The sequence below is a fragment of the Taudactylus pleione genome, unplaced genomic scaffold (genome assembly GCF_031769625.1).
Source record: "Taudactylus pleione unplaced genomic scaffold, aTauple2 ptg000162l, whole genome shotgun sequence".
In the NCBI taxonomy this organism is placed as follows: domain Eukaryota; kingdom Metazoa; phylum Chordata; class Amphibia; order Anura; family Myobatrachidae; genus Taudactylus; species Taudactylus pleione.
The window spans coordinates 14,502,412-14,517,250 of record NW_028284564.1 but is presented as its reverse complement, the minus strand read 5'-3'; positions in this window follow the sequence as shown (position 1 = coordinate 14,517,250).

The following is a 14,839-nucleotide window of genomic DNA, read 5'->3' as shown; positions in this document are numbered from 1 at the left end:
CCGTCCTTCTTGTTTTTCACAGCGGCCTCCTGGCCGCTCGCATAGCTGTGGGTGACCACCTACAGATATAGCAAGCGGGCAGGAAGATGGTCGCGATGGTCAAGACCATCGCGACCATCGGGCTTGTGACGAGACCCTTGTGGTAGGGTCTCGTTGCCGCAAGCCCTGGAGTGCTTTCGGCTCAAACAGAGCCGGAAGCTCTCCACTGACATCACTTGTGGGAAGGCCTCCGTCTGGGCATCCACGCTCCCGGCATGCCCACCAAAGGGGGCATGCTGTCACTCAACATCGACAGCATGCCCCCTTTGGTACGAGACCCGGAGCGACGGACAAACCGGCTCCGTCGTGCGCATGCATACTGGGCCACCATCGACACGCTTGCGAGCGGGTCTGAATCAGGCCCTCGGTTCGGGAAATCCGTCTAGAGGGTGCAGGTATGCAGTGTGCAAAGGCCCATGCCAGTATTTCTCCCATCTCATCGCCCCCGCTGGGGCACCCACTCCCCAACACACCTGGCACCTGGAGTCAAACTCTTCTGTTACCAAATAGGAAAAAATCCTTTTTTCCTGTGAAACACCTGTTTTTGACAGATTTATGGCTTTTCTCCCTATCATAAATAGACCCCATACTCCTGACAGGTTTGTGGTTATCTATATCTGCCTATTCAGAATACGAGAAAATTTAAACAATGTACAACCTTTATATATTTTTAAGTTCTTGAACCTGATTTGGTGGATGGAGTCTAACCAAGATCTATTTCCAGCATTATGTTACTTGGTAAATCAGTCCCCACAGCGTTGGCTTGGAATAGATAAAAAAAAAAACTACCTGGAACTGAAAACATAAGGAATTTAGGTGAGTTTCCACCATGACAGATAGAGGAGCATGTGTTAGCCATATGTCTAATGGTTGCATGATTGCTCAAGAATGACATATCTTTTACTAGGGGTGACCATGATTAACAGCCACCCCAGCTTGTAATTCCTAGCATTTCAATATTGATTGGACATATTCAACTAATTACTGGATCTGAGCGATAAGAATGCCATCTAACATAACTGCTAGATGAAAGCTTCCAGTGGCTTCCTATTCATTTGGTAATAGTTATAATGTAAAGAAATACAGAAAACTATTTTCACAAATTTTAAATGAAGCAGAACTACATTAGCTATATCTGATTTTAATAAAATTTATTTTATTTTTCTTTATAACAGCAACAATGCAAAGAGGAAGAATGTTTGAAAGTATTTGCAAGTAAAACGTTTCTGCAAATAACAATTGGAGGAAAAACTTGTTTTTAACCTCGTAATGACTGATCACTTTGGTTCTCCATTATCTGCTCCTGGCATCCCCTTTGTGACAAAGCCGGTTTCTAAATGTGAAGTGCATGTGTTTCCCTGGGAATAAAATTATGATTTAATTAATATAAAACATTTTATTTTATATTTTTTGGTGGGGGGATAGGGATTTCATTGTAGTCTGTTGGAATAAAGTTTTTCCCCCATTCAGTCCTCTATATAGATTATGGTTTTAGTGTTCTACATTCTTATTAAACTTGGATTATTAATAATTATTTAGTTAGTACTGCCTTTTTATTTAGTACTGTACAAAGAATAATTAATAATTGCAAAAATTAAGTTGCATGACAGTTAAATTCATGATCTTGTTAAGACCCTCCTAACGATAAAGTAACTCTAAATACAAACAGACGTATTTAGCGTGTGTCCTTGCATACTCATACAGGCACAAGGGCTAATTCATTGTGCAATGCTGAACGCAGAGTCCCGACTATAGGAAATCTGCGCATGTGCAGGGCCCGTTCTGCGAATGTGCAGAAGGGGTCCTGCGTGATCGCACACTGGCCCTGATTAAGAGCCGCTCGCTGCTGGCGGGAGCTCACTTTGAATCTGGGCATTTTTGGGGGGGTTTTTTTGGTGACTGGCTGCTCGCAAAGCTGTGGGTGACCACCCACAGCTTGTGCGAGCGGGCTGGAGACTGTCGCAATTATCGCGACCATCAGGCTTGCGACGAGACCAGGGCCGGATTATAGGCAGGGCGATAAGGGGCGGTCGTCCTGGGGCCCCCACACACTGTCCCCGGCCACATCCCCCTGATTATCCATTTTTTTTTCTTTAAACGGAGCCTGCTGGGGACCGCGAATAAACACCGCCCCCCCACCCCCCGCCATTTTGCACTGTGGAGCTTGGCATTCGGTGTGTCACTGTGTAGCTCTGCCCCTACAGCTCCTCCCCCTCATTGAGATGCTTGCTGCTAGCGCCTACATAGGGTATGCCTGCCGATTGGGCCCTGCTCCCCTTCAGCTAATGCTGGGCCCGCCGTGGAGAGACAGCTGAGCAGCAGCAGCCACAGCGCTGGTCGCTCAGGCAGTCCAGAAGTCACGGGGTGATTTCAGCTTCGCGTCCTGTGTGGAGAAGAAGGAGGTGGGACTGGACGGCTCAGACTAATGTGCAGCCGCTCTCTATGACTCAGAACCGGATCCGCCTAGAGAGCAGAGCAAAGACTTCGGCCAGGACCCCGAGGAGGGCAGCCGGAGTATGTAGCGGAGCCACGGGAAAGTGACAGGGAGCAGCCACAGCAGGAGGAGGAAAAAGGTGACATACGAGTATATCACAGGCCTATCTTTTACTGTGCACATACTGTCTTCCCTGTCACTATGTCTGCACTGTCTCCCCTCCCTGTTACCCTGTGTATATACAGTCCTCCCCTCCCTTTCCTCCTGTGTATATAGGGTCCTCCCCTCCCTATCCCTCTGTGTTTATAGTCCTCCCTCCCTGTCCCCCTATGTATATACAGTCCTCCCCTCCCTGTCCCCCTGTGTATATACAGTCCTCCCCTTCCTGTTCCTATGTGTGTACTGTCCTTCATACTATATATATATTTATTGTGACACAGTCAGGTTAGGGGGTCCCTCTCCTGGGTAGGGGACTCCTTCCTTACACACACGGCAGCCGGGAAACAGTACGCCAGACTGGATTCAAGTACAAGCTGGTCGGCGCTAGTCTTTATTGTGTAAAACAGAAATAACAAAAAGAAACTATAAACTGAAATCCTAGCCCTGGCTGGGCTCTAACTTTACAGGTGGTTCCCTCACTACCAGAACCTGGCAAGGCCTAATGCCCTCACCAGCAACAAAGGCACAGCACAACACTCACAGATAGGTTTTTCCAGTGTCTCTGAGCAAACTCCCTGTCTGCTCTCCCAGGTGAGACACTCAGCCCTAAACACACTAGGCTTATATTGGCCACTCTCAGGTGGAAACCCTAACAAGCCTGTTACCAGGCTGCAAGGCCCAAAACCTGGAGTGGCCATGGGTGGAGCCCTCCCTCTCCTCTCACCCACAACCCCCAGGTCCCAAACCGGCTTTTCAAAAAGCCAAGACTCAAGCCTGCTACACTGCAGACTTTCTCCTGGGGGTTTAAAACACATAAGACAGGAATCTGGGACAAATGTACCTGCCACAGACCACTTTACCAGTGATCCTATCACATATCCCCCCCCTTTGTTTCGACCTGTGCGGCGGAACAACTGAAGCCCCCAAACAATGAACGCGTGACAACGCGTCTGCATTGGCCAGCTGGCTTCCCGGCCTGTATTCCACTGAAAATTTTAAAGTTTGTAACGCCAAGAACCATCTCGTAATTCTCGCATTACTGTTCTTATTCTCGGACATCCACTTCAAAGTGGCAGGATCAGTGATCAATTTGAACTTTCTTCTAACCAAGTAGTACCTGAGAGCCTCTAACGCCCACTTTATGGCCAACGCCTCCTTCTCCACTGTGGCATAGTTTCTCTCAATCAGTTCATCCACTCTTGGCATCGGGTAGGCATCGAATTTTGAAACACTGTTCAACTTTCGGAAGTCATTGCAGAAACGCACACTCCCGTCGGGCTTTGGAATCAACACAATGGGACTTGACCATTCACTATGTGATTCTTCAATAACCCCTAACTCTAGCATATTTTTAATTTCTTTCGACACCGATTCTCTTTGTGCTTCTGGTAACCTATAGGGCTTTAGATTAACTTTAACCCCTGGGTCAGTGATGATGTCATGTTTAATGACCGAGGTTTTCCCAGGAACGTCAGAGAACAGCACCCTATTTCTGATCAGAAACTCCTTGACCTCTTGTTGTTGAATTGCCGACAGGGTTTTTGCCACTGTCACTTCGGGAACTAAGGGCCCTGGATTTACTGGAGGGGCTCGGACGGCCGACAGTACCGTTCTATCTTTCCAGGGCTTTAACAGATTTATATGGTATATCTGTTCCGGCTTTCTTTTCCCCGGCTGGTAAACTTTGTAATTGACCTGCCCCACTCTTTCTAAGATTTCAAAGGGCCCTTGCCATTTAGCCAAAAGTTTATTTTCCACAGTGGGAACCAACACTAACACTCTGTCCCCAGGAGCAAAACTGCGTAACCGAGCATTGCGGTTGTATACCCTCTGCTGTGCCTGTTGAGCCTGTTCCAGGTGCTCTCTCACTATCGGCACTACCGCAGCAATTCTCTCCTGCATTTGAGAAACATACTCAATCACCGTTTTGTAAGGACTAGACTGCCCCTCCCATGTCTCTTTGGCAATGTCTAGTAACCCCCTTGGGTGTCTCCCATACAACAAGTCGAAGGGTGTAAACCCGGTGGAGCACTGGGGGGGAACTTCTCTTATGGCCAACAATAAATACAGCAATAAGTAATCCCAATCCCTACCATCCTTGTCGACCACTTTCCTAAGCATGTGTTTTAATGTCTTGTTAAACCTCTCGACCAGCCCATCGGTTTGGGGGTGATAAACCGAAGTTCTTAACTGTTCAATTTTGAACAGGCGACATAACTCTTTCATGACTTTTGACATAAACGGTGTACCCTGGTCAGTTAGTATCTCCTTAGGTATACCCAGCCTGCTAAAGACATGAACTAGCTCTCTGGCAATGGTCTTGGTTGACGTATTGCGCAATGGGATCGCTTCCGGGTACCTGGTAGCGTAATCCATTATGACCAGAATATACTGGTGTCCCCCGGCAGACTTCATTAAGGGTCCAACCAAATCCATCGCTATTCTTTCAAACGGCACCTCTATAATAGGCAATGGAACTAGTGGACCCTTAAAATGTGGCCTGGGAGCATGATACTGACACTCAGGACAGGATGCGCAAAAGTCAGACACCTCTTTATGAAGCCCGGGCCAGAAAAACCTCTGCATTATTCGCTCAGTGGTTTTCTTTACCCCTAGATGGCCTGCCGTTATATGACCATGGGCCAGATCCAACACTGTTCTTCTGTAGGCTTTGGGAACTATTAGTTGTTCCACAATATCTTCCCCCTTCTTAGTCACCTGATATAACAAATCCTGACACATTGCCATGTGGGGATAGGACAAAGGACTATCAGGGTCTACGGGTTTACCATCAACTACTTTTACATTCTCCCTGGCTTTTACCAAAGTAGGGTCATTCAACTGCTCCACGGCAAAGACCTCTCTTCTGACCTCTAAATCAGGCAGACGATCACCTGGCCCAACAACACTTCCCACCTCAATGGGAGGCACATCAGTTGGCGGGCCACCATCACGCTCCGCATTCTCTAGTTCGCCAATCATAGTAGAAAAAGGGAATAACGCTGACTCAGAAGAAACTCCCTCCTCCACTACATCAACAACCTTCTCAAATGGATCAGGGTTGTTCACTTCTGGAACAAAACGGCTTTCCCACAACTTCCAGAAGTGAGCAAAGTCTCTCCCCAATATTGCATCGTACATCAGACCATGCACCAAACCCACAGAAACTATAGCCGAACCACATGGTGTCTCGATGTTCACCTCGGCAGTAACATAATATCGAGTATCCCCATGTATGCAGGTCACACCAACAGTTTTCCCCTTATGCCTCAAGGGGTTCACCAGCTCAGCTTTCATCAGTGTCACCAAGCTACCAGAGTCTAACAGTGCCTCTATGTACACACATGTGCTTATCAGTCTCAGTGTGCCAGTCAGCCGTACAGGCTGTCTGTGCAAAGAAAGACCCCCTGCGGTAGGCATGAGCAGTATCACAATGCATAGGTTCAGTTGTAAGTGAACAATTAGCGGCAATATGGCCGAAGCCACCACATCGGAAACACTGAGTCATATTAATGTCTAGTCTTTTACGGGGCAAGAACCTTCCCGGCCTGGCAGGCCTGTCTCCAGGTTCTACACCCTCAGTCTTAGGTACGCCCAGCACCCTTCTCCCCTGGAACAGTCTTACCAGTGTCTGTGGGAGTTCGCCGGTGCGCCATCGGGGCTCGGTGGGGCATACTCATCAGCTCCTCAGCCGCCACGTACCTCTCCACCAGCTCGACCAACTGGTCCACGGACTTAGGGTCTGCATGGCCCACCCACTTGCGCAGAGTCACAGGTAATGATCGCAGGTACCGGTCCATCACGACCCTTTCCACGATCTGTGGTCCCGTCAGCATCTCGGGCTGTAGCCATTTTGAGGACAGATGGACGAGGTCATGCATCTGTGAACGTGGAGGCTTGTCCATATGGAACTCCCAGTGGTGAACCCATTGGGCACGAACAAAGGTGGTGACTCCCAAGCGAGTTAGGATCTCCTGTTTTAGTTTTTTATAGTCCTTGGCATCAGCCAGGCATAAGTCGAAATAGGCCTTTTGTGGCTCCCCCGACAGAAAAGGTGCCACCAGACTTGCCCACTGCTCCTTGGGCCAACTCTCCCTTTCGGCCGTTCTTTCAAATGCGGTGAGGTAGGCCTCCACATCATCGCCCGAAGTCATCTTTTGGAGGAAGTGACTGGCTCGTATGGAGTGAGTGGTGGTGGGAGGACCAGTAGTAACATCTCTGGGCTGGGCAACCAGGTGCTGTACCACCTCTTTTATGGCCTGGCTGTTTTCCGCTAAGGCCCGGCTCTTTTCCGCTAAGGCCTGGCGGGTTTCCTGGACGGCGACCTGTTGTTGCCTCTGGGCTGTCTCCAAGGCCAACAGTTGCACCCTGGTGGATTCCTGCTGAGCCCAGGTAGCTTCCTGCTGAAGTTTGTTTGTCTCCTGCTGAGCTGCTGTAGCTTGGAGCAAGGCCTTAATAATGTCCTCCATTTTGTCCTGGGGTGTAGGTTGGAAGTTGAACCTTGCCTCTCTGAGCATTGGCTGACGCCTCCTCTATGGGACTCCAAGGACACAGTGTTATTTCCACACTCACCAATTGGGTGTCTGTCCCTTTAATTTTTAAACGGAAAGTTTTCCTCTCGCTGCAACTTCAGTGTGTGTGGGTGCCCGCATTCTCCACCATATTGTGACACAGTCAGGTTAGGGGGTCCCTCTCCTGGGTAGGGGAATCCTTCCTTACACACACGGCAGCTGCGAAACAGTACGCCAGACTGGATTCAAGTACAAGCTGGTCGGCGCCAGTCTTTATTGTGTAAAACAGAAATAACAAAAAGAAACCATAAACTGAAATCCTAGCCCTGGCTGGGCTCTAACTTTACAGGTGGTTCCCTCACTACCAGAACCTGGCAAGGCCTAATGCCCTCACCAGCAACAAAGGCACAGCACAACACTCACAGATAGGTTTTTCCAGTGTCTCTGAGCAAACTCCCTGTCTGCTCTTCCAGGTGAGACACTCAGCCCTAAACACACTAGGCTTATATTGGCCACTCTCAGGTGGAAACCCTAACAAGCCTGTTACCAGGCTGCAAGGCCCAAAACCTGGAGTGGCCGTGGGTGGAGCCCTCCCTCTCCTCTCACCCACAACCCCCAGGTCCCAAACCGGCTTTTCAAAAAGCCAAGACTCAAGCCTGCTACACTGCAGACTTTCTCCTGGGGGTTTAAAACACATAAGACAGGAATCTGGGACAAATGTACCTGCCACATACCACTTTACCAGTGATCCTATCACAATATATATATCTCAACATTTATTGATAGGGGCCTCCACACATTTGTTGCCCAGGGGCCCCCACAGACCTTAATCCGGTCCTGGAAAAGAGACCCTGGGGTAGGTTCTAGCTGCCGCAAGCCCGAGTGGACTTCCTGCTCTAATAGAGCAGGAAGTCCACTACTGACATCACTAGTGATGTCAGTAACCCCTCCCAACAAATGCCAGGCGTTCCTAAGGGAACGCCTGCGTTTGTCCGGCCACCTCCCCTACCCGCCCACAAAACGGGGCGATGTGTCAATCAGCATCGACAGCCGACCATGTCTTGTTGCGTGCCCCGCAGCGACTGAACTTCAGTCGCTCAGCGGGGCTCACGCATGCGCATGCCGTGCGGCGCGTGCGCAGTGGGCAACCATCAAGCCGCTTGCGAGCGGCACTGAGTCGGGCCCACAGCCCCTTCTATACCTCTGCCTGATTGACAGGCAGATGCATTTAAGGGGCAGGGCAGGTCGTACAGCATTCCCAGAAACGGGGCGTGTCCACCCCATTTTCCAGGAGTGGCAATGCCAGGGACTGCGTCCACAGATGCAGTATTCTGTCCTCGCAAGCCGGCCAGATAGTTGCAATGTTTATACCAGCTTGCGACCTCGGACACAGTGCTGGTTATCCCAGCCTGCGACCTTGATCGCAAATGTAGCAGGGGGTGTCATACACCTCCTGCTGCATTTGCATATTTACAAGGACGGAATTGCAAAGCTACTTGCGTGCAGCGTTGCAATTCTGTCCCAAGTTGAATCACCCCCACAGTTTGTAAAAGTATGTGCATCATTAAATCAGCTTCATAGAAATTCACTTAGTATCCAGCAACCGGGGTGCCAGGAAACAGATAAGACATCCTGCAGCCTCTCTAGCTGTCAATGCAGTTGATTAAACTGAAGTGACAAAAGTCATGGGACATCAGTAAGTAAGGTTTTAACACCGGCTAGGCTGCTCATGACAAGGAGATGTGAATTATCGAAATTTAAATGGGGAATGATAGGGTGCCCCACGGATGGGACATTCCATTTCCGAAGTTGTGAGCACATTCAACATTCCTCGATCTATGGTGTCACGTGTGTACCGGGAATACCTCATGGAAAGCATTACCACCCACTGTGGACAGCGCAGTGGCCAACCATGGGTGCTTAATGATCGTGACCAGCGGCGTCTGGCCAGAACTGACTGTTATAACAGACAAGCAGCACTGGTTCAAATCACATCCACATTCAATGCAGGAGGTACCAGACGCATATACATCATTCTTTAGCTTCCATGGGATGTGGGAGCAGAAGACCCGCCAGAGTTCCACTGTTAACACTACGACACAGAACACAGCGCCTCACCTGGGCTCGAGACGTTGCTAATTGGTCCCTGGAGGACTGGCAATATGTGGTGTGGTCCAATGAGTCATAGTTCCAGTTCTTTTGAGCTGATGGTAGGGTTCAGGTGTGGCAAAGATCCCATGAGGTCATGGAGCCCTTTTGTCAACAAGGTACTGTGCAGGCTGGTGGTGGTTCCATAATGGTGGGAGGTGTGTTCACATGGCATAGGATGGGTTGCTTAATGACCATTTGCAGTCCTTCATGGACTTCATTTACCCCCACAACAATGGAATATTCCAGCAGGATAACGCACCGTGTCATCGGTCCTAAATTGTCTAGAATTTGTTTGATGATCATTCTGGAGAGTTCCGACGAATGGTGTGGCCACCACTTCACCTGACATAAACCCAATCAAGCATTTATGGAATGTAGTGAAGATGTCTATTCGCACCCAAGATCCTGACAGCATGGGTCAACATTTTTCCAGAGGTCTTCTGTCTACTTGGAATCAATGCCACATCGAGTTTCTGTACTTCGCTGGGCTAGAGGGAGTCCTACATGATACTAGGCATCTATCCCATGACTTCTGGCACTTCAGTGTAAGTTGGCCTATTTTAAATTGTTTTTCAAGGACACTTTGCTACTGAGACAGCCCATCCACATGTCACCTGAAAAACTGTCTTGAAGGCCCTAGAATACTTCAAACTATATCACATCAATACTATCAGGGGTATTCAATATGGGTGCGATAACATCGTTTTTGCGTTAATATCGGAAGTATGACGTCATTATCGCAGGTTTTACTTTTACACCGTATTCATAGACTTATCGCAGTTTTGAAAAGTCTTTGATAAAAAACGGGGATAAGTTTTCACCATTGAATAGGTGTCGGAAAAAAGTGCAGAATTGGGGTTTAGGGGTGCAGGCTTAAAAAAAATAGCCTGCACCCCTGGTAATGACATTTAAAAAAGAACTGTGTCAAAAAAAGTTTTTTAAAAAAAATAGGGACACCCCAAAAAATGAATTTAAAAATTGGGGTGAAAAAAAAAAATGGGAAAAAATTGTTTAACAATACGGAAATAGGTTCAGGGCTATTCTGCAAGTATGCGGCAGGTGTTTTCTAGAATAGAATTATAGCGGCAGGTGCAGAAATGCAGAATTTTTAAAAACTTACTTTAGGGACATAAAAATATGCTAGTACCCATTTTCATGTACCCCAAATTTGATGGGACCACTTAAAAAAACGAAAAAAATAACCTAAGTGCTCTTCTGCATCACTTCTTCAATGTCAGAAAAAAACACCTGCTGCGGCTATTTAAATCCCCGACTTTCAATTAAATGCTAAAACGGGGGTACCCATAGTGTTCCCCCATGTTTTTACTACTTTAGGGGGGTCTTACAATTTTTTTAAGGAAAAATTCGTAACTTTACGCAAATCCAACTTCGGAGTTTCCCGTTTTCGTTAATTTTATATTGAATACGGGTATAAGCGGGAGCGCGCCCGATACTTTAACGCAGGTAAAAACTCCGATATAAAACGTTAACTTCGACAGTGAAGTTAACGTTTCATATTGAATACCCCTCTAAATTTGAAATACACCTCTTTATTAAATATTTCCTTGTAAATTCCAGAAGATAAGAACATAAAAGATGGGTGGTAGTGACAGCACTACACCTATGTGTGTGTATGTATAAGGAATGGAAAATTAAGAACATGACTATTTATATGTGGGAAACAGTTCTTTATTTGTCAAACGTGATGGATAAGAATGACACGGTTCAGGTGGGATCACCCTTAATTTGTATAACAGTAGGAGACTGTTATATTCCCACAGTTGTTTGGAGGATCCGATTGTATTTATTCCTTGAGGGAACACCCTTAGGGCATGATTCAGAGGTGGATGCACTGCCGATGTCGGATGTAGTGGAGATATGTTTTGCTAATACACGCGTCTAAAGGTGCCCACACACATACCGATGTGCACACAATCAGCCGATGTGTACGATTTGTGTACGATTTCCCTTGAAACTCTCCCTGGCAGCTCTGCACACGATCTCCACACAATATGCACACAATTTGGTGTCCAATCTCTCCTGCAGTCAGACTTTCACAGTGCATCGCCTCCTAGATTGTCAGATCTGCCCTTCAGCACGGCAGATCTGAAGATGCGATGTGCGACCAGCGGGGATGCGCATCGCTTCGTGATTGTGAGTGGGGACTCACGATTTCCTCTCGATTTTGGCATATTTTACACGATCTGTCGTTCCAATGCGTCGGAATCGGCCAGATCGGGTAAAATATCGCTATGTGTGTGGGCAGCTGTAATCGCACTGCGCATGCATCCCGATTGTGTCTGTACAGATTCACAGTTATAATTTCAGACCCACGCATGAAGAAGTGTATTAAAAATGTAGTAGGCATTCCTGGGCGGTGACAGGGAGGTGTCTTAGCAGGAGTGTAATGGTTCTGTCGGTGGATGGACTTGCAGCCAATCAAAAGCAACTGCAGTGAGCTAATCATGGCCACTCGTGGCATCTGACGCCAGTTGCCACGAAGCGCTCAGTTCAGCAGCACTCAAGGCAACAAGACGTCAGGTGTAGAGCTCCGGCAGCCGCGGAAGAGGCCAGAAGGCATCTCAGCCAAGAAAGTATATAGGCGGCTCCGGCTTGATGAAGAAAAAACAGGCGGTGCTGCTGGCCAGGGTGGGCCAGCGGCAGCAGAAAGAAAATGTACTGGAGAGTGCTTCAGGTGGTGGGAAGCAAAAAGCTAAACTAAGCTCACCAATGCAGTCTCTCTCAGCTTACCGCTAGGCAGCCTTTGACACTGGTATTTTACCCCCCAGACCACCAGGTGTCAGGCATTAGGCCCATGGGTGCAATCAGGCCTCAGACCTGTCAGGCATGTCAGGTGGGGAGAGGGCCCATGCCACAAGTATAAGTGACTCTGGTCATTAGGCCCAGGGCACTTTCTGTGCCCTAAGGTAGGCAGACAATAGCCTGATCCCCTGGTGAGTGGCGGGGCATTAAGCGCAGGTCACTTTCTGTACCCCAAAATAGGCGGGCAGTAGCCTAAACCCCTGGTAAGTGGCTGGGCATTAGGCCCAGGTCACTTTCTGTGTCCTAAGATAGGCAGACAATAGCCTGAGTCCCTGGTGAGTGACTGGGTATTAGGCCCAGCCCACTCTTTAGTAACAGATAAGTAAGGGGAGCCCCTACTGTGTGGCATAATGTACTTTAAGGTGGCACTACTGTGTGGCGTAATGTGAATAAAGTGTCACTGCTGTGTGGCATAATGTGAATAAGGTGGCTCTACTATGTGACGTATAGTGAATAAGGTTGCACTACTGCGGCCCTATCTGTGTGGAGTTTGTATATTCTCCCTGTGCTTGCGTGGGTTTCCTCCGGGTACTCCAGTTTCTTCCCACTCTCCAACAATATACTGGTAGGTTAATTGGCTCCCAACACAAATTAACCCTAGTTTGTATGTGTGTGTGCATGTGATAGGGAATATAGGCCCTGATTCAGAGCCGGACGCTCTGACCAGAGCGCTCGCTCTGAATCAGGGCCCACCTCCATTAATATGGAGCGTCCTCCTGGACGCTCGTATAGCTGTGGGTCACCACCCACAGCATATACGAGCGTGCAAAATGATGGTCGCGATGGTCATTTTCAACCGCAGGGCCAGGAGTGATTTTGGCTCTATCAGAGCCAAAATCACTCCCACTGACATCACTAGTGATGTCAGTGGGGCCGGCTTCAGACGGTAGGCATTCCCTTGGGTAGGCATTTCTCCCGGCACGCCCACCAAAGGGGGCGTGCTGTCAGTCACCATCGACAGCACGCCCCCTTTGATGAGACACTCCGAGCGAAGGAAAGTCGTTCGCTCGTCGGGTCTCGCGCATGCGCACGACGGAGCTCCCTCCGTCATGCGCATGCGCAGTGGGGACCATCAACCCACTTGCGAGCGGACAGCCGCTCGCGAGTGGGTCTGAATGACCCCCATAGAGTGTAAGCTCCACTGGGGCAGGGACTGATGTGAATGGCCAAATATTATCTGTAAAGCGCTGCAAAATGTGTGTGTGCTATATAAATATCTGGTAATAAATAAATACTGCGTGGCATAATGTGAATTAGGGGTACTATTATGTGGCCATGCCCCTTCCCCGTTAGGCCATGCCCCTTTTTTGTCACGCCCCTCATAGGGGGGCACCTCTGTTCTTTCTGGCCCTGGTCACTAAAATGTCTATGGCTCTGGCCATAACTAGATGTGTGAGACTGGTATCGCCTCACAGAACGTAGGGCTCTGTGTGAAGCACCAACACTGACCCACAGCCATTGCTTCTGGTTAGCAGGATGCCTGCAACAGAACCCTGTAGCCAGTATCGCTGTGACAGTGCTGCCAGTAGAGTCCTTTGTACGCTACAGACAGGCTCTTTGTCGTGTGTACAGCTGGCTGGAGCATCTTGAAGACACTCTGAGTACCGCTGTACTTCCGACTGCTGATGGCCCCGTCCCCCTATGTGCAACCTCATGTGCAAAGGGGGCTGGGCCGGCACAAGGCACTGTTAAGCCCTGCTATAGCCCTGAGTGCATGTTTTCCAGGTTCCCTGAAAGAATCACAAGTGAAATGATTAGCACTACATGTGTAGCTTTTTTAAAATGTGTAAGTCGGTTATGGTTAAAAAATAGACATTAAAAAGGTCGACAGTGTCTAGATAGACACCAGATGTTAGACAGTCAATAGGTCAACAAGAACAAAAGGTCGGCACAGTAAAGGTCGACATGGAAGAAGATTGACAGGTACAAATAGTCGACGTGTTCAGAAGGTTGACACTTAAATGGTCAACACACAAATAGTCGACATTTTTTAGTTTTAGTTTTCTAACCGTAATCTGCACCCTAACCCCCCCTCCTTGGTGCATAACATTAACCCACCCTCCTGGTGTCGACCCTTAACCGTCGGAGGAGGAGCCTGACCCTCTGGTAAGTGCCTAACCATAACAAAAAAATAATGAGTCGACCATTTGTGTGTCGACCATTTTTTTGTGGTTCAACTTTTGTCCATGTCGACCAGTTGTACATGTCGACATTCTTCCATGTCGACATTCACTGTGTTGACCTTTAGTCCCTGTCAACCTTTTGTCCCTGTCAATGTATTGACTGTCTAACATCTGGGGATAAATGTAATAGCCTGCGAGCCGGCGCCAGTACGCTGCAGCAGATGCAGCCCCTAGAAGCCAAAGCTTCTGCGCTTGTGCAATGCACCTGGCAGGAGCCGAATCGAAAACAAGAGCTGGCCAGGTAGCTGACCAGGCTGCTGCTTGGGCAGCCCCCCCTTGCCAGTAAAAGGTTGGAGGCGCCTCTGGTCAATAATGAGTACACCTGTGCTCCAGCACAGAGTATGGAAAACATGGACTGTTAGGATTCCCTGAGGACTAGTTATGAGATAGAGCCATATTTGCCAACTATAATGTTGTCCTCTCAGCTTTTTTTCCTCTCTCCAGCTTTTTTGTATCATTAGGCCTTGCCCCTCACAGCATAATGTTGTGAATCACGGCTCTATGAAGAGGTGGCAAATCCAAAATGTTGCAGTTCATTT